Here is a 24,781-nt window from a genome sequence, read left to right on the forward strand (position 1 = left end):
TTTATAATTTCGTCTACAACAATGTAATTATTGATTTTTTTGAAAATGGATATTGTAAAGTTGGTGTGACATAGGAGAATGGGTTAAAATAAAAGAAAATCATAGCAACAAATAATACTTCATCAGTTACTTAGTGATCTGGAACCCAGTAAGTCAAAATTTTAGCATCAAGAATGTACCCCTAGATGCAAGAATTAAAGCCAACAACAAGAAGAGAAAATGAAGATAAGTAAAAAGTTTTTCTTTTGTATATCTTACACCTCTTGAAGCTTTTGAAAATAATGAAGAGACTAAGAGAAATTTAATGGTGATGTGTAGGAGGGGAAGATTACAATTGGAAGACAATGGCAAAGACACATTTTAATTGGAGGGTAAGCCAACTTCACTGTGGTAAAGAAGGCAAATATTTGTCCAAAGTCACAAAAAGATTTTTTCATCTTTTAATAAAAATTAATTCAGTATGAATTGTGCTATCAGACATACAGCAGAGCAAAATGCAGTGGCACACTGGATCCATTACAAACAAAGATCATCACATGCTGTTGGACTGTAGATTTTGAAAGTAGTACTGGTTACAAGAAGCTGTTTACTTACAGTCAAGGGCACTACAAGCAACAGTTGCAACTGTGCTATGGTATGGTGAAATGCCAAAGCTATGGAAATTAAACCAACAGCAAGAAACTTTGCTTCAGGTATTAAAAAAAAAAAGATTCAGTTGTTATTGTGCAAATGGATGTTTGTTGTGATTATCAGAAAACAGCCATAACATTTCTTGAAAGAAATCAGTTTCCTCCATGGCGTTGTTCTTTATTTTAAAGGAACACTTCATTTAATTGACATTTAACTAATTTTCATTTCAACAGCCTTAAACAGGAAAATTACTTCTTTCAAGATATTTAATGTAGCTGCAGACTAAGTATAAAAAACTAGAAATGCATTATTTTTGGAAGAAACGTCAAGTTTGATGAAAGTCGTTTTGATTTCAGTAGCTCTCATTGATGAATAAGATGTAAGTCACTGTGAAGATCAATTTGTGTCATTTGATGGTAAAGCTGAAGAAATTAAATTTCCTGAAATCTGTAGAAATGCAAGGCAAGAAAGAACACTAGTTTGGATATAAGATAGTGACGTATTGGCATTGGAAGAAGAAGTGTATATCTAAGACATTTCCTGAGATTTTCTGTGCTATTTTTAGTTGGCCAGATAAAGAAGATTGGCTTCATGAGATACTTGTTGTTAATTAAAATATAACTTGGATAGTTTTTGAGTTACAAGGAACAAGAAGGATATTGCCTTTAGTATATTTTTAAAGTCAAACGTGATGATGTATGGAATTCTGTGTGTTACAAAATTGAACTAGTTATTTGTGGCTGTTTGAAAAGCATGAAGCTTGATAATAATATGTACATGTCTGACTGTGTCAAGGAGTGTAAGTAGCATCCAGGATTGATCCTATTGACTCTAGCATATGGATTGAAAAAGGCACTTGCCAAAAAATGGAAATTTATTCTCCTTCTCCTGTTCTACGAAGCACATTTGGTCTATTAACTGCTATGACCACAAAGGGAACCGTGCACAGTAGCAGAGAGCATTTTGCCCTCAATTGGAGGAGTAGGCAGACATGTTCCTAGTGTAGGAGGGCTGGTGGACAAGGGAGTGAACCGCTGCTGTAGCCACATTCCAAATTGATTTCATTTTTTTGATACCCTTTTTTCTGTTGATGAAATGTGGAATATTTGCCAATGAACAAAATGTTTTAGACAAAATAGATCAACAGAAACTGCTATACATAGTTTCCTTAAACTTGTTCTAAATTTCAATGATCAAAATGAAATAAACTGTGGATTGTTTTTAGACTTACGTAAGGCATTTGATGTTATTAATCATAAACTTTTGCAAGAAAAACTTTAATGCTATGGAGTCTGTGGCACTGCTTGTATGTGGTTTAAATCATACTTATCTGACAGATACCAGAAAGTGGAAGTATTTCATGATGGTATATCCCTCTTTTCTGGATATGAGAAAGTTACTCATGGAATACCCCAAGGATCGATGCTGGGACCCCCTGTTGTTCTTGATATTCATAAATGACTTACCAAGTTATTTAACACAAGCTGATACTGTACTGCTTGCTGACAATACTAGTCACTTTGTTAAAGCTCAGAATGTGACTTGACTTACACAAAAAATAGAAATAATAAATGAAGAAGTAATTAAATGATTTAGAGAAAACAGTCTATTTATTAATGAGAAGAAAATGTTATGGATGACTTACAGGCATACTTCAAATAAAGTAATCCCTAATGTAATAGTGAAGTTAGGCAAGCAGGAAATACTACAAGCTTCAAATACTAAATTTTTCGGAATTTGGTTAGATGTGCATCTTGAATGGGATAAACATATAGAATGGCTCAATGAAAAACTTAGTAAATGCTGTTACGTATTAAGAATGCTCAAAAATTCCTGCAGTGAAGAAACAGTGGTGAGTGCCTATTATGCATTAATGAATAGTCTATTGGGATATGGTGTCATATTCTGGGGTTTTTCAAGTCCAGCAAATCACTTCTTTACTATTCAGAAATGAGCAATAAGAATTATAATAGGGATTGCACCTAGGGAGTCCTGTAGGGGAACATTCAAAGACCTAAAAGTTATGACTCTTCATCTATTTATATCTACAAAAGTATATGCTTTTTTAAATCCCATCCCCAGCTCTTTTCTTTGAACAGTGATCACCATGACTATTAAAGTAGACACAGAACTGACTTCCATAGAGAAGTACATAAGAAAGCCCATAATCAAAAACATCCCCAAATTCTTTTTAGTGTCCTTTAGAGTTACAAAGATACCAAAGCTGCACATTTTAAAAAATGAACTTAAGAAAATATTTACAAATGAAAGCTTTTACAGTGTTGATGAGTATGTAAATTTTATGAATTTCTGACATCATAACTTAAGCTAAACGTAGCCATGTGTCATTGGATATAATGTAACCTAGAATTTGTTTTATTTATTTATTTATTTATTTATTTATTTATTATCATCCCAATGATCACATTTGTGATATACGATTTGTCTGGGTACATTTTAACAACTATATAATATCTTTACAAAATTTGTATCTGTGCTGAATTCATATTAATCTGTCTTATGTTTAATACAATATACAACTAATAAGTGTTTTTATAACATAATTTATTATGAACTGATGTAATTTCATTTGTCACATTAACTTAAACATATATTTTATACAGTTGCGCAGAGATATTCACTTATGCTGTAATAGCATTTGTCAAGCATGTGGTTCTTTAGAACAGTTTTAAATTTATCCTCATTTTCCAGCTCTTTGATATGTTTTGGTAGTGCATTAAAAAGTTTGATGTCTTGATTACATACATGTTTCTGGCTTCGGGTCCTTGTTACAGCTTGTATGTGGAGATCTTTACATTGCCGTGTATCGTAATTATGGAAGTCTGTATTGGTTTTCATTTTGTCCTGATTTCTTTTGATCACCAACAGACATTTCAGAATGTATAATGATGGAATTGTTAAAATTTTCAATGCTTTAAAAAGGGGCCTACAATGTGTTTGAGGTGGGCTGTGGGTCATTATCCGAATAGCACGTTTTTGCAATTTGAAACTCTCATTTAGACGACAATTTGTTTTTCCCCAGAATACTATCCAATATGATGCAATGGACTGAAAATAGCCAAAATATACTAATCTGGTACAGTCATTACTACAAACTCTTGAAATTATTCTAAGCACAAAACATGCTGAATTTAGTTTTAGTGCTAAGTTCACCACATGGTCCTTCCAATTAATCTTCTCATCAATGTGCATACCCAGGAATTTTGCACACTGTACTCTTTCAACTTTTTTGCCCTCCATGGTGGGATTTAGGTCATCCTGTTCACTTATTTTTCCATATTGCACATAATTAGTTTTTTTGCATTCCGTGTTAGCTTGTTAGCACTAAACCATTTTTGTATATCTTGTAGGACATGGTCCACAGTACTGTGCAATGACTGCTTCATATCACTAACTATTAAACTAGTATCATCAGCAAATAACATGATTCTAGCTTTTCTCTCTGACACCTGAACATCATTAATGTAAATGAGGAACAGCAAGGGGCCTAATACACTTCCTTGGGGTACTCCTACTGTGACCTCCCTTGGATCTGATCTTAGTTTAATTTTTTGATTAATATTTGGTGCTGTAATTTCAACCACCAGCATCCTCTTTTCCAGATAAGACTCAAACCACTTTTTTACCGGTCCTCTGATACCTATAGCTTCAAGCTTTTTCAAAAGTATGCTGTGGTCAACAGTGTCAAAGGCTTTTGACAAATCTAGATTTATCCCAACTACACTATTTCCCTCTTCCAATTTAGTGATTATTTCTTTTGTGTATTCTAGTACAGCTGTTTCGGTACTTCTCCCAGCTTGAAATCCATGCTGATTACTGTTTATCAGATTGTGCATATTAAGACAATGTGTGACTCTATATTTCATTAGTATCTCTAAAACTTTAGAGAAAGTTGGGAGGTGTGAGACAGGTCTGTAGTTTTCTATTTTAAGTTTATCATCCTTTTTCAACAGGGGAATGACTTTAGAAATTTTCAGTTTTTGTGGAAACACGCCCTCAGCCATTGACAAGTTTGCTATGTGCGCCAATGGTTTCGCTATCTGATTAGCTGTTTTCTTTACTAATATTATTGGCACCTCATCTACTCCAGCTGACATCTTGGACTTTAGACTTTTAATCACTTTTAAAACTTCCTTTTCGTTTGTTGGACCTGCCATCATACTGCTGGCTGCCTTGGGTGCTTCCATCTTAATCTGCTCCCCAAGATTCCTGCTTAATGTCAGGGGTACATTTAAAAAGTAATTATTTATATAATTAGGCATGGCATATTTATCTACCATTTTATTCTCCTCATCTTTTAGAATAATTTGCTTGTCTTTGGTAGGTACCCCGGTTTCTTTTCTCACAATTTCCCATGCTATTTTAGTTTTATTTCTGGACTGTTTTATTTTCATATTATTACTTAATAACTTTGCATTTGCAATTACTCTGCGGTATATTTTCCTATACCTCTTGACATATTCTATAAAATCAATATTTGTACACTTCCTCAACTCTGAATTCAGTTTTTTCATGTTTTCACATGATTTCTTAATTCCAAGAGTCATCCAAGAACTTGACTTTATGTATCCAGTAGACTTGACTCTGGTCAGTTTCTTTGGAAAACACATCTCAAAGTTCATCATATAAATCGATGCAAATACACTATATGCCTCATCTGTACTTGACTGTTTCATAACATCTAACCAATTTTCATTTTCTAAGATACTTATGAACTGATGACAGCTGTCCACAGAGAAGTTTCTTTTGTAAATATTATTTACACCTTTATCTTCCTTTGACCTTAAAGGGATTTCAATGGTGAGAGCATTGTGGTCAGACAATCCTAAATCTATGTTTGTTACCTCTATGTCAGTTTCTGACATATTTGAGAAAATGTTATCTATGAGGCTATTGGAGGTGTTTGTTATTCTAGTTGAATTGTTTATGTGTGGTGACATGTTGAAACTCTTTAATATGTCCAAAAATTGCCTTTTTTGTTGACTTTCAACTAGAAGATTAATATTGAAATCACCACAAAGAATAATCACAGTTTCTTTTTTGTAAATAGTATTTCGCAACAATTCTGATTTATCAAAAAAGACTTCTATGTTTCCACATGGTGACCTATACACTGTTATGACTATGACTTTTTTCATCAGGCCATATAGCTGGACAGCACCTTCTTCAAAAAACTTTTCAATACTTAAGTTCTCTGCTTCACATCTCTTTTTAAATTCTAACTCTTGTCTAAGGTAAATACCGACTCCACCACCTTTTGCAATTTTCATACTATAATTATTTGCCAGTTTAAATGGATTAATATGAATACTACTAATTTCTTGGTCCTTACACCAATGTTCTGTAATACACAAGACATCAGGTTGGGTGTTACTTACTGCTATTTCAAGTTCACAATATTTGTTCTTGAGGCACTGCACATTTAGAGTCATAATCTTTAGAACAGGGGAGTGAGCACTGGTGGTATTTCTCCTTTCGTTTAACACTGATATCTTGGAGTTTTCATTATGGCTGGATACCAAAAATCCTGTTGTACCACACGTTTCTTGTTTCTGTTGCTTTTCCTACTTGAAGTGGATGATGCTGATTGATTGTTTATACTAGCTGTGGCAGCTGATGACATTTTAATATTTACAATAGCAGATGATGATCTTTTTAGTGCTTCAGCAAATGTTGCTCTTGTTAAGGTTTTCATTTCTTCTGCTATTGTCCTCATTTGGAGTGGGATTTTAGGGAACTTTTCTACTGTTATGCGGCTTATTTCTTCTAGTATCTTTTCACCCATCATCTTTTTTCCATAATAGTTCCTGTGCTGTCCATGCCTCGTTTGGTTTATGTATTGGGTTGTCTGTATGATTTTATATGTATCTGTATGACTTGCTTTTCTTTATGTACTTAATTATCTGCATGAGTTGTATACAGACACTATTATTTAAATTTTTTTTGTGTTAACATATGACAAGTCCTATATCATTGTACATGATGAAATGAAATGAAACAAAAGAAGTAATGGAGTAATTTTAAGTCAAGATCTCAAAAATTTGTTGAAAATATTTGGCGTAATGTGTGTAACCTGATTAGTACTCATAACATTTAATTTTAAAATATGAGAGTGACTCACAGTGAATTAACAGCATGTTTGTTTTATGTAACTCAAACTGTACATCCTGATAAGCTATACTGTCAATGATTTTAGTTGTTATTAAAGCGAGACAAAGGTCTCACAGTAGAAAGATTAAAAATAATACTGTGCTAGAAAAGAGGTACAATAGCAAACAGAATACTAATGCATTATAAAAATGAAAAAAATAGAGAAATTTCTTACTGGGCCAACAACTAAGACTGAAAATCAGTTTTAGTTTATATATTTTAGCTGTTTGGTAAAAGAGTAAACTGAGCACCTAGAAAACAGTGGACAGTGGCATTGTCTTCCACAAAAGCAGAATTTGTATCACTGTCAGCTTGTGCTGCAAAAGATTTGGTGTATACTAAACATCTGTGTGGCCTGAAGTTTTTGAACAATAAGAAACTTATTGAGGAAGTCTATCATGTATGGTCTTTCTGAGTAATTTGAGAGTATAAAAAGTTGACACATTTTAATGTTAAATATAAGAAAAGCTGTTGGGTAACTTGCTACACAGAATCAACAGAATGCCCAAACAAAAATTTACAAAACTGTTAGAAAAAACCTGTAAAAATGTTAGCTTTTTGCATGAATTGTGATGGAGTGTTGGGGGACAAAATCTATTTTATGTTGCATCTCTCGCAATGTATATAATGTGATGTGAAGTTTGTTGTTCGATTTGCATTTTATCTTTACTTTTACATAGAACAGTTCAAAATTAATATAACAATTACCAGTGGCTATAATTGTTTAAACCATACCAGTACATCAATAAGAATTAAAGAGGATGTAAAAGAAAGTTCAAAACTTTTATTATTGCACAAGCACAGTGAGTCAAAAGCCAGTATATTTTTAAGTCAATATCTTTCAAGGAGCTGGAACTGTTGTACTAGACATGGGGATACTCTGTTTTGCTCTTGGCCACATAAATCTCTGAACCTACTTTATATGGGGTTATGTGAAAGACAATGTGTATGTGCCTCCTTTGCTAAAAATAATTCTAGAACTTAAAAGGTGTATTTCTAATGGACTCTCACCAGTGACTCCACTTATGCTTTAGAATGCATAACTTGAAATGGTTATAGCTTAGATGTTGTTCATGTGACAAAGGTATGTCATATAGAACACCTATAACATATGTCAAAAAACTGAGCTCTCTTTTACATTCTCTGCTGACATTATCATTGTATCGCATAGCATTAAATAGATACAGTTATTTGTAATTGCTACATTCATTTTTAGTTGAGCTGTATATTTCTAATCTCTGTATTGAATTTGTCACTCTGAAAGTGTCAGTGCCTGTTCATTTCTTTCACTATTGAAAATCAATACATAAAACCAAAATGCCTATACCATTTAACAGAAGCCAATGATCACATTGTCCATGTGCAGACTACATTACTAGAATATTCCATCATTATTCAGAGAATTTCAACTGTATAAAGCTACGCAGATGATCTCTGAAACTTCTTTCTAGTGGTTACTTTTAACTGACCTGTTCAGAAAGATAACTGTTACTATCTGACACCTATTACTGACTGAAAATGATCAACTTTTGAAAGTATAATGTAATTGGACAGATAAGTCTTCCCTTCTCATCATGTCCAGTAAGTTTCCCCTGACCTGGAGTTCTGGGCAACTTTTCCAAATAGTACACCATTACCAAAACCTCACCAGTCCTTTTCTTTCACCCCTCTTCCTTCCCCTTCAAACCTTCTGCCAGAATAAGGCATCACTGGCTTGAAAAACTTGCAGACTTTAATACCTTTATATGCGTGTTCTCCTGTTGCTGCTTGCTGAATACACTACCCCTTTTCCTAAGTCCCACCAATCCTTTTCCTTCACCCCTTTTCCTTTCCCTTCAACCCTTCTGACAATAAGATAAAGGAGTCATAATACCTTTATATGTGTGTTCTCCTGTTAGTGCTTGGTGAGTAGATATTTTATTAACTCAAATTAAACCGTAATATTTAAAATCGAAGGCATGAAATGTAATTTCTCTTATATTTTTGAATATTCTATACTAGATACATGACGATGTAGTGTATCTAAGACATCATGGACCTTAGTTCTATACCAGTAAACCCCTCATTTTTTTAAAGATTCAAAGTCCCATGCATAAAACAGCTGCAGACATCTGACTGTTTTACAACTGAGTTGATGTGTTAGATATCTGACATCCAGTGTCTAAGCAAGAAAAAGGTGAATTTGTTGGAAGTCACTAAGTGTTCCCATGACGAAACATTGGATGAATATAGTCTGGGTAATTTGTGCTCCATTTTAAGAAAAAGCTAGTTTCTCATGCATCTCAATGTTTATGTTGTCATATTTCTTGAAATATGTATCATCCAATGATAAAAATTTGCAGGTACATTCACTGATACATGTAGACACTGTCTGCCAAGTCTGCTGCAAATAGCGTAAGCAGTGAAGAAGTAATAAATTAAAACATCATGCTTGCTGTTGAAGTTTTACTACATGCCATTTTAAACAGAAGCTAGTTCTCATGAATCCAGATATCTATGGGTACATTCAGGGATATATGTGTATACTGTCTGCAAACTGTGTTTCAAATAGAGTTGGTAGTCAAGATGTAAGAGATTAAAATGTCTTGTCTGATGCTGAAATTTTACTCCATGAATAGTGAAAATTTAGTAAGCAATAAACTTTATTCGTTTCATTATTTTGTGGGGTGTGCCAGCTAGAAAAAGTTTCACAAAACATTTGAAATTATGTGTAAAGTTTGCCAGAGTTTGCTAAGTGCTCTTATTCTCAATTACCTGATGAATAAAGTCTGGATACTTGATGCAATCAATTACACTTTTGTTATTATGTTAAACTTTTAACATTAGAGTATATCTCTTACTGAGTAGATTACGTAAGCATTTGAATTTTTAAATTCAGTAAATAATTATGCGAAATATTGAAAATCAGATTTATGTTGCACCTGGAAGCCTTTAGACAGGCAACCTCAACTGTTATTGGCTGCTAGCATCCAGGATATTTGCTTAGTAATATCAATAAGCTTTAAGTAACATATCTGATACATTAATTAATTCAGTCATAGACCACTGCAACGTATATCTTAACTTTTGTAAAAACATAAATTATTGGTTATAATAGTGGAATCACACAAAATTAAACTTCAACTGGATTGGTGCCTGTTTACTTTGGTTACTGTAATTATATTCTGTTAAATGTTGAACATTTTTATGTTTTAGTAATTCATCTGCTGACTGAATTAACACAACTTGAATATAAATAAAACAAATAATAAGTAAAAAATAAATTTCACAATACAAAATCACTGTTACTGCTATGCATTCCTTTCCTACAAAGTATATAATGCCATTTGTCAAATACAGATATAGCTCAACAGCTTGTTACATGGTGGGAATATGCAGTACATGTGTGTAGGACTTACTACCACTAAATGCTAAAACGTTTGTTTGTTTTCTTAGCCACAGCTATATTGAACGTGTATGTGAGAACTTCCAGAAAAAAGTTTAGATTGTTTCACAATCCTTTGGCTAACATCATTTCACAGGGAAGCATCCTGAGGCATTGTTGCAGCTAAATACTGTAATTCAGACATTTTTGCATGTTGTATAACTGACTAAAGTATTATATTATCATTAAAGTAGGATAAATTTTTTGATTGCAATGTCACAAATTAGTAACTGATTAAGAATGCAAAAAGTCAGTTTATGATCATGAGTAATGAAGTACTGAAGACAGTTAGGATATAGGGAAATTAGAGGAAAACAAATCAGTTTGGTGTGAGAACAGGACTCTATGGATTACAAGAGGGATGGAACAGAAGAGCACCAAAATGACACAGAAAGAGAACTGTTAACAACAGGAATGCAGCTGAAAATCAAAATTCTGATTTTATTTTTCTTAGAGAGGGAGAGAAAGAGAGAGAGAGCTTCATTACCTGCATAAAATCCCCTAACGTTCTCTGAAACATGTGCTTTCAGGAGGTTTGTAAACTTACACTTAGTATTTAATGAGGTCTGATAAGAAAGTAACAATATAGGTCTGACATGCAAAGAATTATTTGCTTTAGCATTATAAACAAGATGGTTTTTCAATCTTGAAGTGTGTCTTTATGTTTGAAGAAACTATGGTAAGCCTAATCAGGATGACCAAAAAGTGATTTGAAGTACGTTTCTTCCAAATGCACGTTCAATGTACAAACCATTGTACCATAGCAGAGCCCTTGTGTTATGTCAGGGAAAATGGGATTAAAAAATGCATTTACCAATAGTAGAAAAAAATACAGGCGTATGTGGATTCAAATGGGTTCTACACTGTACGTGATTACTGTTAACTGAACAAATTTAGTAATCACATAAATTTACATAATCACCCTTGTTTAATTAGTGTTACATACCACACACGACATTTTATGACAGACAGCAGAAGAACGTAATTATGATAAACTGTTTTCCCACTGTGACCAGACCCAACCCTGAAGATTTGCAAACTACTACTGATTATAGTAACTACAATACACATAGGCAGTGGGTCTTCCATGTAGAATGAGTAAAGGAAATACACACGCCACAATATTTAAGTCATTTTGGAATAAAATTTAGTAATGAATATCTTTGTATGTTTGTGCCTTCTGATACTAACTGTTAATGCATTTTCTTGATATATTTATATGCAGACAGTGGTGTACCATTTTTAATAAAATATTTCTTGTGTGCTTTTCCCATTTCACGTGTTTAACATATATTTATATTACATTATTTTGTATATACAGCAACTTTCTGAAAAGAACTCTTAGTATACATACTGTCTTTAGTATACTTGCGTCAAACACTTCAATTACAAATAGTTAACGAGAAAGAAAGAAATCTGTATCAGAACATCCGATGGTGTTATTTTCACTGGTGTTTTACAGTAGTCACCATATCCTGCATCCACTAGACAAAAGACCTCTACTGGACACATTGACATCCCTGGGCTTTGTGCTGTCCACTGCTTCCATCACCCAATGTCCTCAATTTCTTCTAAGTTGTTTCATCTTTCAGGATGAACCAATTCCATATGTTTGCACACTACCTTTCCTCCACCAATTTTCTATGATATACATAATACAACAGCCTATTTTAATATATCCTGTCTATAAACTTTTCTGTAAGCTTCATTCCTCTTTTTATGGTTGCACTTGCCTCACACTTCACTGAAATGCTCACCAGCTTTTTCCCATTCCATCCATTCCAGAATTTATTATTTCCTCTCTTGTTATTTGGTAATGTTCAATGTTACTGAGTTATATGATGCAATTTACTCTATAACTGTATAATATACATTTTTCTTAACATAACTTTTTATTGATTGCTCCACCGTATACCATTTACTTGTTGTAGATGACTTCATCCTTGTTTCATTTGTTTTTTTATATCCATTCCACATCCTGTGTGCTTATGAAACACAGTATTGGAATTTGAATTCCTCACAAGTTCTAACAATATGAAAGTCTTTTCATGAGACCTACAACCAAATGCTAAAGTTTTGCAAAATTTTTCTGCAACATTCTTCTTCAAGTTTCTGAGTTGTTTAGCATCAGTGGCAATTACCACCTGGTCATCTGCAAACAATAAAGTGTGGAGGTAGGAATCACCAACCTGTAACCCCACTGAATGGGATTTTCCTATCCAGTCACTAAGAAGATGAGCATCAGATCTGTTAACCATGGATTTTGATGCAGCCTTATTGGTATGTTGTAAAGTGTCCCATACAGAATAACTGACTAGAGGCTTTTCATGCAACAGCTCCTTTATTCCAAGAAAATATATGTTCAAGTTTTACACATACCTCCTATACCCACAACATCAGTCACATTTCAACCGTGGCAAATTAGGTTCAAAGCTACCATGCTGGTGCTAACAGTTCAGTTTCTGCATGAGTGCATTTTTGTATGATTTGTATGTCTCACAATTGGTAGTTTTCCACTTATCAAAATGGGTTCCTCCTACTTTAGCATCCTCTTTCCAATAACAAAGAGCTGCTTTATATTTCAATTAAGAGACTCTCTGCAACTGCAAACTCTTCTAGCTCCATTTTGGATGAGCATCTGTGAGAGCGACTGCTCTCTCTTTGTACGATAAAGGCACATAATCTGCTGATTCTGGTGCAAACTCTTTGGCAACATAGTTGTTCGTGCACTGCAAAGTAAACTGTTTTTATTTTTTTTATTTTTCCACAGAAAAAAAAATCTAACCGCACATAGGTAAAACATACATCCTCATATTCTTGCAGTTCATCTGCTTCATCACTGTCTATTAAATCATTCACAATAATGATTCATGTTTTGGCCAACAGAAGTTGGATTGCATTGGGTATCACATCTCCAATTGCAATGGAATTAGTGAAATCATGCTTGGAGAGGTATTTGTAAGAAGTTTCAAATCATGAAGCAATCTTTTGGTGTATCATGTAGTGAGGTCATCGTGAGACTGCTCATCATACTCCTTTACATCTGATGGATCTTCTGTTGGGCTTCCTTCTGTAGAAATGACTGTTTATTTCATTATACTGTAATCTTTTGATACACACTGCACTGATGATGCATTGCGAGCAACTGATGCTGGTGACAAATGCCAGCTGGCAGTTTACAGGGCTGAGAATTCTGTACCAGTCCATGAGGGAGAGGGGACAACATGAGATGTGTTCATGTCTAGGAAAAGCAGGAAGCAAACATAGTCCACATATTTGGAATTTTAACTATGAACCATGAACACATTTGGGGAAAGTTTGCTGTAATGACTGATTTATTTATTAATGAAATTACTGAAAATTATTATTTTTGAATAATTTTTCATGACATGTACTATTTAATGATATTCTGTATTATGAAACTGGAAAAAAAATATACAGGCAAGAAATGAACCTGCACCACCAGAGTGGGAGCCATAAACATTAGCTTCTGAGCTACACTTGCTTTGTCAGCATTATGAGTATAGGAGGTACACATAAAATTTCAACATCAATTTTCTCAGAAACTAGGGGCTATCATATGAAAAGCAACCAACCAGATATTCAGGACAGGTCCCTCTACAAAATAACTAAGACTCATCAAAATCTGTGATCCCTTTGTAAGATAAAATCTTCAACAGTATTGGAAAGAGAGAGAGAGAGAGAGAGAAAGAGAGAGAGAGAGAGAGAGAGAGAGAGAGAGAGAATATCCCTACAGCAAACTATTTGATGTTTCAAACATCTATGAGACAGCATCCCCTACTTTTATTGAGGATTTAGTACCTGTATTAATATAGAAGACATTTAAACAATTTGTGTAAGACTTCATGATCACAGAATGGTGCATTAGTGTTGGAGAAACAGCTGTAATCATTAAAATTGAACATAGCTCCAGGGCGTGATGTGATTGTTGTGACTCGCCGATCATTCAAAGCGCCGCCGCGCAATTATGCGCATCCTCTATGTGCGGCGCTGTCTGCCAGCCATGCAGCAGCTGCGCCACCTAAGCGGCCAGCCGAGCAGCGGCCGCTAGACTGGGACTCAGTGCTCATTCGAATGCTAACGTGTACACATGTCTTTCTTGTCAACTTACTCTGTGACTTATATGTGTTGTGTCGTTCTGAAATATATTTGTTAAACTTGATGTTAAAACAATTGGCGACAAGGATGGGATTTTTCCTTTTCACCGTTGACCCACAGGGTTCCATGGCTACTGTCGAGCAACTATTGAAAAATCTCCTTGAACAGCAAACGCTTCTAACAGCGGCGATTCGCGATTTCGTCGCAGTGTCAAATGCGGGGCGTTTCTCGTCATTGGCTGTACCTCCTTTTCCTCCTTACGACGAGATGGCGGAAGACTGGTCTGATTATGAAAAACGTCTTCGACAGCAATTCTTGGCATTTCACGTCACGGACGAACAACCATGTAAGTCTCTGTTCCTTTCCTGGATTTCACCTCAAATGTATTGGTTGTTGTCGCAATTGGTTTCTTTGAAGGATCCTGCATCTTTGTCCTTTGCTGAAATGTGCTCACTTCTGTCTGTCTATTTTCAAAAGCAAACACATGTGGTAGCCTCTTGTGTTGCCTTTTATCGTTGTCAAAAACAGCCACATCAATCCTATCGCGCTTGGGCTGCTGAACTTCACGGCCTCAGTCGAAAGTGTCAATTTGTTACTGACATTCACAAAGAATCCTATGCCAATTCCATGGTACGGGATGCTATTATCCGGTCGGCGCCCGACAAAGAAGTTCGGCAACGTGCCCTTCAGTTGGCGAATCCGACTCTAGATGAAGTTCTCTCCATTGCGCAGTCTTTTGAAATTTCTCGCGCCACTGGGGTGCAAATAGAGGCATGGCATGGTGTTGGGGAAATACAACCTCTGTGCGCTGTTGACGACGCATGCGGCGCGTCCCCGCCAGTCGACGTGGCCGCAGTGCCCTCCCGCGCGCAGCTTTGGCCTAGCCGTAAACAACCCGCTAAGAAACTGCAGCAAAACCCCCGGCAACTTCCTTCTTGTCCGCGGTGTTTTACGAAACATTCATGCGAGGATTGTCCCCAATGTTGGGCTGTGTGTCACAATTGCAAAAAGAAAGGTCATGTGTCTTCCGTTTGCAAATCCGACCGCATACATGATGTTCATGAACATGACGCTGATTCTGATTCTGTGTTGTCTGTCAATTGCACTTCTTCCCTTTCAGGGAAGTTATTTCTCACTGTCCAAATCCTTGGTCGAGATGTTCGCATGCAAGTGGATACCGGTTCTGCTGCCACTATAATTAATTCTCAGACGTATCTTCAGTTGGGTTCTCCACTCCTGTCACCTGTCACCCAACAATTACGGACGTACAATAAACAGAAGATTTCTCTCTTGGGACAGTTTAATGCTGAGGTATCTTACAAATCCGTCATTCGCACTTTTCCCATATTTGTGGTCGACCAGAGCAACGCAGAAAATCTTTTTGGTTTCAATGCCTTTCGCGTTTTTGGGTTCTACATAGATGACTCTGTCAATATTGTCTCTGATGCTATTCCTTATGCTCAACTGGATTCCTTGTCGATGACATTTTCATCCCTTTTTTCTCCTGGGTTAGGCCGTGCAAACGACATTGAAGCTCATATCATGCTCAAACCCACTGCTCGGCCTAAGTTTTTTTGGGCTCAGCCCATTCCTGTGGCCCTTCATGATCGGATAAAACGGGAGTTGGATCGTCTCACTACTTCAGGGGTCTTGCTTCCTGTCACTTCTAGTGAGTGGTCCTCTCCTGTCATTGTCGTTGCTAAGCCAAATGGTGATATTCGTCTCTGTGGCAATTTCAAAGCCACTGTCAATGCTCAATGCCTCATTGACACTTACCCTATGCCCCGTCCTGAAGAACTGTTCACTAAACTTGCTGGAGGCCAGTATTTTTCTAAAATTGACATGTCAGAAGCTTATCATCAACTTCCTCTTGACGCTGCTTCCCGGCCGTTTCTGGTCCTTAACATGCCTTTCGGCCTCTATCAATACCAACGATTGCCATTCGGGGTTGCTAGCGCCCCTGCTCTCTTTCAGCGATTCTTGGAACAATTATTGCTCCCTGTCCCTGGGTGTATCAATTACATGGACGACATTGTTGTCACTGGCTCTACCACTGAAGAACATCTTCAAAATCTCCACACACTTTTTCATGTCTTACAGACTGCCGGTCTTAAGTGTAATCTTCAGAAATCACAATTTTTTCAGGCATATATCACGTACTTGGAGTTTCAACTCTCTCGGGAGGGTATTCGTCCGCTTCAGCAAACTGTCGCTGCGATCGATGCCCTTCCTCGCCTTACATCTGTTAAGGAACTGCAGGCCTTCTTGGGGAAAATAGCATACTATCACAAGTTTTTACTGTCTGCGGCTTCGGTGGCTCAGCCGTTGCATCGCCTTTTGCATAAAAACGTGCCTTTTTACTGGTCCGCATCATGCGATGCAGCTTTCCAGAAATTGAAGACTATGCTGAAACAGGGCCCGTGCCTGGCTACTTATCGACCTGGCCAACATCTTGTTCTTGCCACAGATGCCTCTCAATACGGGGTCGGTGCAGTCCTTGCGCACCGTTTTTCTGACGGTTCGGAAAAACCCATTGCTTATGCCTCCAAAACCCTCACGGATGCCCAACAAAAGTATTCTCAAATTGAAAAAGAAGCTTTGGCCATTATTTATGCTCTTCATAAGTTTGGTGTTTTTCTCTATGGCTCAAAATTTCATCTTGTTACGGATCACAAACCACTTGTTTCCTTGTTTCATCCATCAACGTCACTTCCCGACAAGGCTGCACACCGCCTCCAGCGTTGGGCTCTTTACTTGTCTCATTTCAATTATGAGATTCATTTCCGGCCAACGGCTCAACATGCAAATAATGATGCTCTGTCTCGCCTTCCCATGGGTCCTGATCAGGCATTCGATAGGGACGAACTTTTGTGTTTCCACCTGGATGTTGCCGAGCAGCGCATTGTGGACGGGTTCCCCATCGCTGGGGAAAGGCTGGCGGCTGCTACGAGTTTTGACCCTACCCTCTCCCGGGTTTTACGCTGTATTCAGAAGGGTTGGCCAGACCGCCCATCTACTAAGACTTCTGATCCGTTGCGGAACTACTACGCTTTGCGCTACCACCTCACGGCTAGGGATGGTGTTATCCTCCTCTCCACTGACAATGCTTCACCGCGTGTCGTGGTACCTGCGTCTTTGCATGCTTCGGTCTTGCGCCTCCTTCACCAAGGGCACTGGGGTGTGTCTCGCACAAAATCTCTGGCGCGCCGTCATGTGTACTGGCCAGGCATCGACTCTGAAATAGCACACATGGTCTCTGCCTGCAGCCCTTGTGCGTCACAGGCCTCTGCCCCGAAGTCATCTTTGTCACTGTGGCCTTCACCTGAGAAGCCCTGGGAGCGCATTCATGCTGACTTTGTGGGACCCTTTTTAGGTACTTATTGGCTCCTCGTAATTGACGCCTACTCTAACTTTCCTTTCATTGTCCGTTGCACATCGCCTACCACCGCAGCAACCACCAGTGCTCTCGCCTGCATTTTTTCTTTGGAAGGCCTCCCCTCTACTCTTGTTACTGATAATGGTCCGCAATTTGCCTCTTCTGAATTTGTGGATTTTTGTGCTCATCACGGCGTTATGCATGTCACGGCCCCGCCGTTCCATCCACAATCCAACGATGAGGCTGAACGACTGGTCCGCACGTTTAAGGCTCAGATGCGGAAACTTCTGACTTCTTCTTCTGCTGTTGATGATGCGCTTCTCCAGTTTCTGGCGTCTTACTGTTTCACCCCCATGGGCGACCACAGCCCGGCTGAGCTCTTACATGGCCGACAGCCCCGCACGCTACTTAATCTTATGTGGCCTCCCACCTCACGGCCACGGGTGCCTTCCCTTGGCCGGTTCACCGCCAACGACCTCGTCTGGGTACGGGGATATGGCAGGTGGCCAAAATGGAGCCCGGGCCACATCTTAAAACACTGTGTCAGACGCCTGTATGAAATCCAGATGGACACGGGTGTTGCAGTGCGTCATTCGGACCAGCTTCGGCCTCGTGTGCCAGCAATGCCTGTTCCGAATGCCGCTACACCACTTTTGGCCCTACCTGACACACGGGATCTTGGCATCTCTCAATACTCACAACGCAGCCCTCTCACTGTCATCGCGATGCCAGCACAAGAACGGATGCCACCAGGAGACGTGCCCATGCAGGAACCAGATGACCATCCTCTGTCAGAGCAAATCTACTCGCCTCTTCCACCAACGGACGCTGACACATCGCCCATGTCTCCTGTCATATCAACTGGACTTACCACAATGCGCAGATTGGTGCAGGGGGCCCCAGCAGATTTGACCCCTACGTCTCCTGTCATCTCGACCCGTTATCATCGGGGACACTTTCGTCCGTACGGGAAGCCTCCTCCTCGAGACTTTACGACGAGTCAAACAATGCCTATGGACGTTAGCCATCTCCAGGACACCTCCATCAAGACCAGTGCAACAATTTCAAAGAGGGGAAAAGTGTTGTGACTCGCCGATCATTCAAAGTGCCACCGCACAATTATGCGCGTCCTCTACGTGCGGTGCTGTCTGCCAGCCATGCAGCAGCTGCGCCACCTAAGCGGCCAGCCGAGCAGCGGCCTCTAGACTGGGACTCAGTGCTCATTCGAATGCTAACGTGTACACATGTCTTGCTTGTCAACTTACTCTGTGACTTATATGTGTTGTGTCGTTCTGAAATATACACTCCTGGAAATTGAAATAAGAACACCGTGAATTCATTGTCCCAGGTAGGGGAAACTTTATTGACACATTCCTGGGGTCAGATACATCACATGATCACACTGACAGAACCACAGGCACATAGACACAGGCAACAGAGCATGCACAATGTCGGCACTAGTACAGTGTATATCCACCTTTCGCAGCAATGCAGGCTGCTATTCTCCCATGGAGACGATCGTAGAGATGCTGGATGTAGTCCTGTGGAACGGCTTGCCATGCCATTTCCACCTGGCGCCTCAGTTGGACCAGCGTTCGTGCTGGACGTGCAGACCGCGTGAGACGACACTTCATCCAGTCCCAAACATGCTCAATGGGGGACAGATCGGGAGATCTTGCTGGCCAGGGTAGTTGACTTACACCTTCTAGAGCACGTTGGGTGGCACGGGATGCATGCGGACGTGCATTGTCCTGTTGGAACAGCAAGTTCCCTTGCCGGTCTAGGAATGGTAGAACGATGGGTTCGATGACGGTTTGGATGTACCGTGCACTATTCAGTGTCCCCTCGACGATCACCAGTGGTGTACGGCCAGTGTAGGAGATCGCTCCCCACACCATGATGCCGGGTGTTGGCCCTGTGTGCCTCGGTCGTATGCAGTCCTGATTGTGGCGCTCACCTGCACGGCGCCAAACACGCATACGACCAGCATTGGCACCAAGGCAGAAGCGACTCTCATCGCTGAAGACGACACGTCTCCATTCGTCCCTCCATTCACGCCTGTCGCGACACCACTGGAGGCGGGCTGCACGATGTTGGGGCGTGAGCGGAAGACGGCCTAACGGTGTGCGGGACCGTAGCCCAGCTTCATGGAGACGGTTGCGAATGGTCCTCGCCGATACCCCAGGAGCAACAGTGTCCCTAATTTGCTGGCAAGTGGCGGTGTGGTCCCCTACGGCACTGCGTAGGATCCTACGGTCTTGGCGTGCATCCGTGCGTCGCTGTGGTCCGGTCCCAGGTCGACGGGCACGTGCACCTTCCACCGACCACTGGCGACAACATCGATATACTGTGGAGACCTCACGCCCCACGTGTTGAGCAATTCAGCGGTACATCCACCCGCCCTCCCGCATGCCCACTATACGCCCTCGCTCAAAGTCCGTCAACTGCACATACGGTTCACGTCCACGCTGTCGCGGCATGCTACCAGTGTTAAAGACTGCAATGGAGCTCCGTATGCCACGGCAAACTGGCTGACACTGACGGCGGCGGTGCACAAATGCTGCGCAGCTAGCGCCATTCGACGGCCAACACCGCGGTTCCTGGTGTGTCCGCTGTGCCGTGCGTGTGATCATTGCTTGTACAGCCCTCTCGCAGTGTCCGGAGCAAGTATGGTGGGTCTGACACACCGTTGTCAATGTGTTCTTTTTTCCATTTCCAGGAGTGTATTTGTTAAACTTGACGTTAAAACAGTGATCCCTATTAGATTCTATACCAAATTTGTGGTTGAATTAGCCCCTCTCTTAACTATAATCTATCATAGATCCCTTGAACAAAAAACAGTGCTCAGATGCACCAGTTTACAAGAATGGTACTGCATGTGATCCATGGAACTACTACACTTGACACTGATTTGTAGTAGAATCTTAAAACATACCCTGAATTCAAACATAAGGAGATATCTTGAACAAAATGACCTCAGCATGGATACCAAAAACATCAAGCATGCAAAATCCAACTCACACTTCTGTCAGATGGCATACTGAAAGCTTTGGATCAAGGTAGTCATGTACATGCAGTATTTCTTGATTTATAAAAATCAAAGACTCAGTACCATATGTATATTTATTATCAAAAATATGATAATATGGGTATCAAGCAAAATTTGTGACTGGACTGAAGATTTTTTGGCACGAAGGATGCCGCATGTTATCTTGGATGGAGAATCATCATCAGATATAGAAGTAAATTTGGGTGTGCCACAGGGAAGTGTGTTGGGACTCTTACAGTTCATGTTGTATGCTGATGACCTTGCAGACAATATTAATAATAATGCCAGACTTCTTGCATTGATGCAGTTATCTGTAATGAAGTAGTACCTGAAAGAAGCTTCATAACTATTCAGCCAGATCTTGATAAGATTTCAAAGTGATGTGAAGATTGGACTTGCTTTAAATGTCCAGAAAAGTAAAATTTTGCACTTCACAAAATGAAGAAACATGGTATCCTATGACTATAATGTCAACAAGTCACAACTCATACTACACGTACCAGGCTGTCACACTTTGTAGGAATATGAAATGGAATGATTACACAGACTCAGTCATGAGTAAAGTAGGTGGTAGACTTCAGTTTATTCGTAGAATCCTAAGGAAATGCTGTCAGTCTACAAATGAGATTCCTTACAAATCACCCATGTGAACTATTCTACAATATTGTTCAAGTGTGTCGGACCTGTACCAAATATGCAATACTGAATGCATACAGGGAAGGGCAGCACAAATGGTGACAAGTTTGTTTGACACATGGGACAGTGTCACAGAGACACTGAAGAAACTGAACTGGCAGACTCTTCAAGATGGACAGAAACTGTCCAAGAAAGCCTGCTTATAAAGTTTCAAGAACCAGCTTTAAATTATGACTCTAAAAAATACCATAACAATCTATGTACCACTTCCATAAGGATTATGAAGACAAGATTAGATTAATTACAGCACACAGAGAGGCATTTAAACAATTATCTTTCTTCCTGGGCTCCATACATGAATGGAGTGGGAAGGAAACATAACAGGTACAATGGGTTGTTCACTCTTCCATGCACTCCACAGTGGTTTGCAGGGTATAGATGTAGATGCTTCCATAATTCTAGTTTATGGCAGAATGTCATAAGTCTTCTTTAAGTCAATCAAAATAATATGGGTTTCAGAATCCCTTGCATACCATATTTATGTTACACTTCTTAGGGGGCCTGGATGTCATGACCTGTAGTTTTTACTAGTATTTTGAAATTTAATAACTCAAAAACTTTAATGGCTGCTGTAATGAAACATTAACCAAACAACTTTGTGAAAAAAAATTAAAAACTGTGAAATGCATATTGATTTTTATCTTACAGGCTGAATTACATGTAATTTTTACTTTATGTATACCATAGTTCCACACTGTTCAAAATAAACAGCCAAAACAAATTTTTTCCTTGTAATTATTAAGTTGTTGAAATGGTAAACCAGGAATATTTACAAATTTGTTGTTTTGTGTATTTAAAAAAATGTTTTTTAGAAGTGAATTTTTCCTCCTAATAATTTAAGAACATATGACATGCTCTAGCTTAAACTACTTAATACAGTGCTGAATAATGTGGTTCACTGTTTAGGCAAGCTCTATATTATTATACAAGCAAAATTTTGTTTTTGTAGCTTTAATAATGTATGAGAGAATGAAGCCTAAGGATGTAAGAATGTCGATTATGGGAAATAGAAAATAAAGATTTGCATGCTATTTTCTTCTCCATGATAACATGTCAGAACATTCCAGCTCCACAATATTGTTGATTCTGAGTGTCCTTTTTATCTTAAGTTTTCTTTATTTTTTTTTATTCTGACCTCCTTTGTCATGCTTTCAGCAGCTTTTTCAGCTTCAGTGACACTTTTCTTGTTCAGCCCACTTTTCATGTTGTCCTGAGTTTCGATGCCTAATCAAATCATGGTTTTTAATCTGCTTGTTACTCCATCATTAAAACATATTATGATGTCCATCGAACCAATCTGAAAAGCTGACATGTCAAGAAATACAGTTTTTGGCAATTGTTCCCAATTGCAACAACTGATGCTTTCATTCGGATTCACCTGCTCATAGCACAGTCAATATGTTCTTTGAGGACATTAAACAAATGAGTTGCTTTGGAAATAGCAGTGCCAGAATTGAATAACATGACATTGTAGGCAAGGTTTCATGTTTGACAGTAATGGGACAGCTAGGCATTACTTGCTGCATCTGCTTCATAAAGGCATTTAAACATGAAAATAAGTTACTATACATAAAGCCAATATTTTTAGAATCAAGAAGAATCACAGAATTTTATAAAATAAAAAATTCCATTTTTTGGCTCTCATGATGTCCAAGTGCGCTTAAGCAAAATATGTTGTCAGTATAGGACTCTGTTCTTTCCATCTTGTCAAGTCTCAAACCTTGTCTTTAAAATGCATACCTAATGCATTCTGACTGAGCTAGTATCACTGATTCTTCTATAATTATTGAACTTTTTCTTAACTCCTTTCTTGAATATAGGTGTGGTTATAAAACATTTTTTCATTCATCAGGAATTTCACATTTTTCTTCCATTCAGTCATTAAAATTACATGTAGGATTTATGTTCATTGGATGGTCTGTGTTTTACACTCAAAATTGTTTTTCTTGGTTCTCTGGTGTCTCCAACTCAGTAACCATTATGTCTTTTATACTCTTACATAATGTTTCTTGCTGCTTGCTTCTCTTTTCTCTTTGAAACAGCTCCTGGAAGGAACTGTTTCATTCTTTCAGACTAATGAGAGATATATTGCATTTCTCTTTGTTATTGTTTTTCATTTTTGATGGAACTTTCCATGCTTTCTTGTTTCTACTTTCCTCTAATACACTCTGAAACCACATTTGGTCTTTCACTTTACTGACTTCTTTATTGACCTTTCATCATAGTTCAGCACACTATGCTCTTGACTGTTTGTACTGGACCATTTCTCACATACATTTTTCTTTCAAATTGGCAGACTCTCAGATTCTACAGACAGACATTTGTTTGCAGTTTTGGATTTATATACATCATTTTCCTGAAGGTTTCACAGGTTTCTTCAAGAATGTGTGTGTGTGTGTGTGTGTGTGTGTGTGTGTGTGTGTGTGTGGTCCATGATTGACTTTAACTGCGTAGTAAGCTGGATCCAAGTAAATTTATGAATTTTCTTATGTTTGGTGAAAATAATTTACAAGTAATATCTCTCACATAATGCTTAAGTCTCACTCCATTATCACTGCTCTGTTATTCACCATCTTTTCTACAACTATATCACTGCACACAAGAACATATTTGTAAAAAATTGCACATCATAACTTATTAATTTTCTTCCACCAACAGCAAATATCACAGCAACAAGGCCTGATTCAAACTGATCCCTTGGTGTCTGACAGCACACCACATTCCAAATGTCATTGTCCATTTCCACAGCCTAAGTCATTTTCTGCTTTATCAATTCATGTTCCAAGCAACAAAATTTGGATTACAAATATTCTTATTCTTATGGTGAGGGGGAGTTGGTTTATTCACAACCCCCTACCTGGATGACCAGGATTTTTTCCCCAGGATTTCCTTGCCAAGGAGGTTTTGCTTCTCTATATATAAAGAACTCCCTTTCACCTCCCCTGTGCCTTATGTTATGGGACATACTAAGTTTGGACCCTCCAGTGAACGTTGTCTTGCTTGGAACACCCTACTAACCTTGTCTTCATCAAAATGCACAACCCAGTGAAGCCAGCACTGAAGGTGCACTCTGTATGGTGGTATCCACTGGGAGTGCTGATGTTATTACTATCATTATTCAGTTTCAACAAATCCCAATTCTGCACTTCATATTCTTGTGCCATACAAACAAGCTTTATTAATCTCCCAACTGTTTAATAATAATGTAGTCTGAACACAGATTAACAATGCCGCAAAGAAATGCTGTATTGAACTGAATTAAATGTACATCTTTGACTTCTGTCCACAACCCAGAGACAATGTTCATGTATCCATG

At 38.5% G+C, this 24,781-nt stretch overlaps 1 protein-coding gene across 1 annotated transcript in view; it reads right to left on the minus strand.

Annotated features, from left to right (window-relative positions):
* Positions 1-24,781, minus strand: part of LOC126249255 (voltage-dependent calcium channel type A subunit alpha-1-like) — a 125,982-nt gene that overhangs the window by 8,458 nt on the left and 92,743 nt on the right. The window lies entirely within an intron of this gene.

Source organism: Schistocerca nitens, chromosome 3 (assembly GCF_023898315.1).
Source record: "Schistocerca nitens isolate TAMUIC-IGC-003100 chromosome 3, iqSchNite1.1, whole genome shotgun sequence".
NCBI classification, from domain to species: domain Eukaryota; kingdom Metazoa; phylum Arthropoda; class Insecta; order Orthoptera; family Acrididae; genus Schistocerca; species Schistocerca nitens.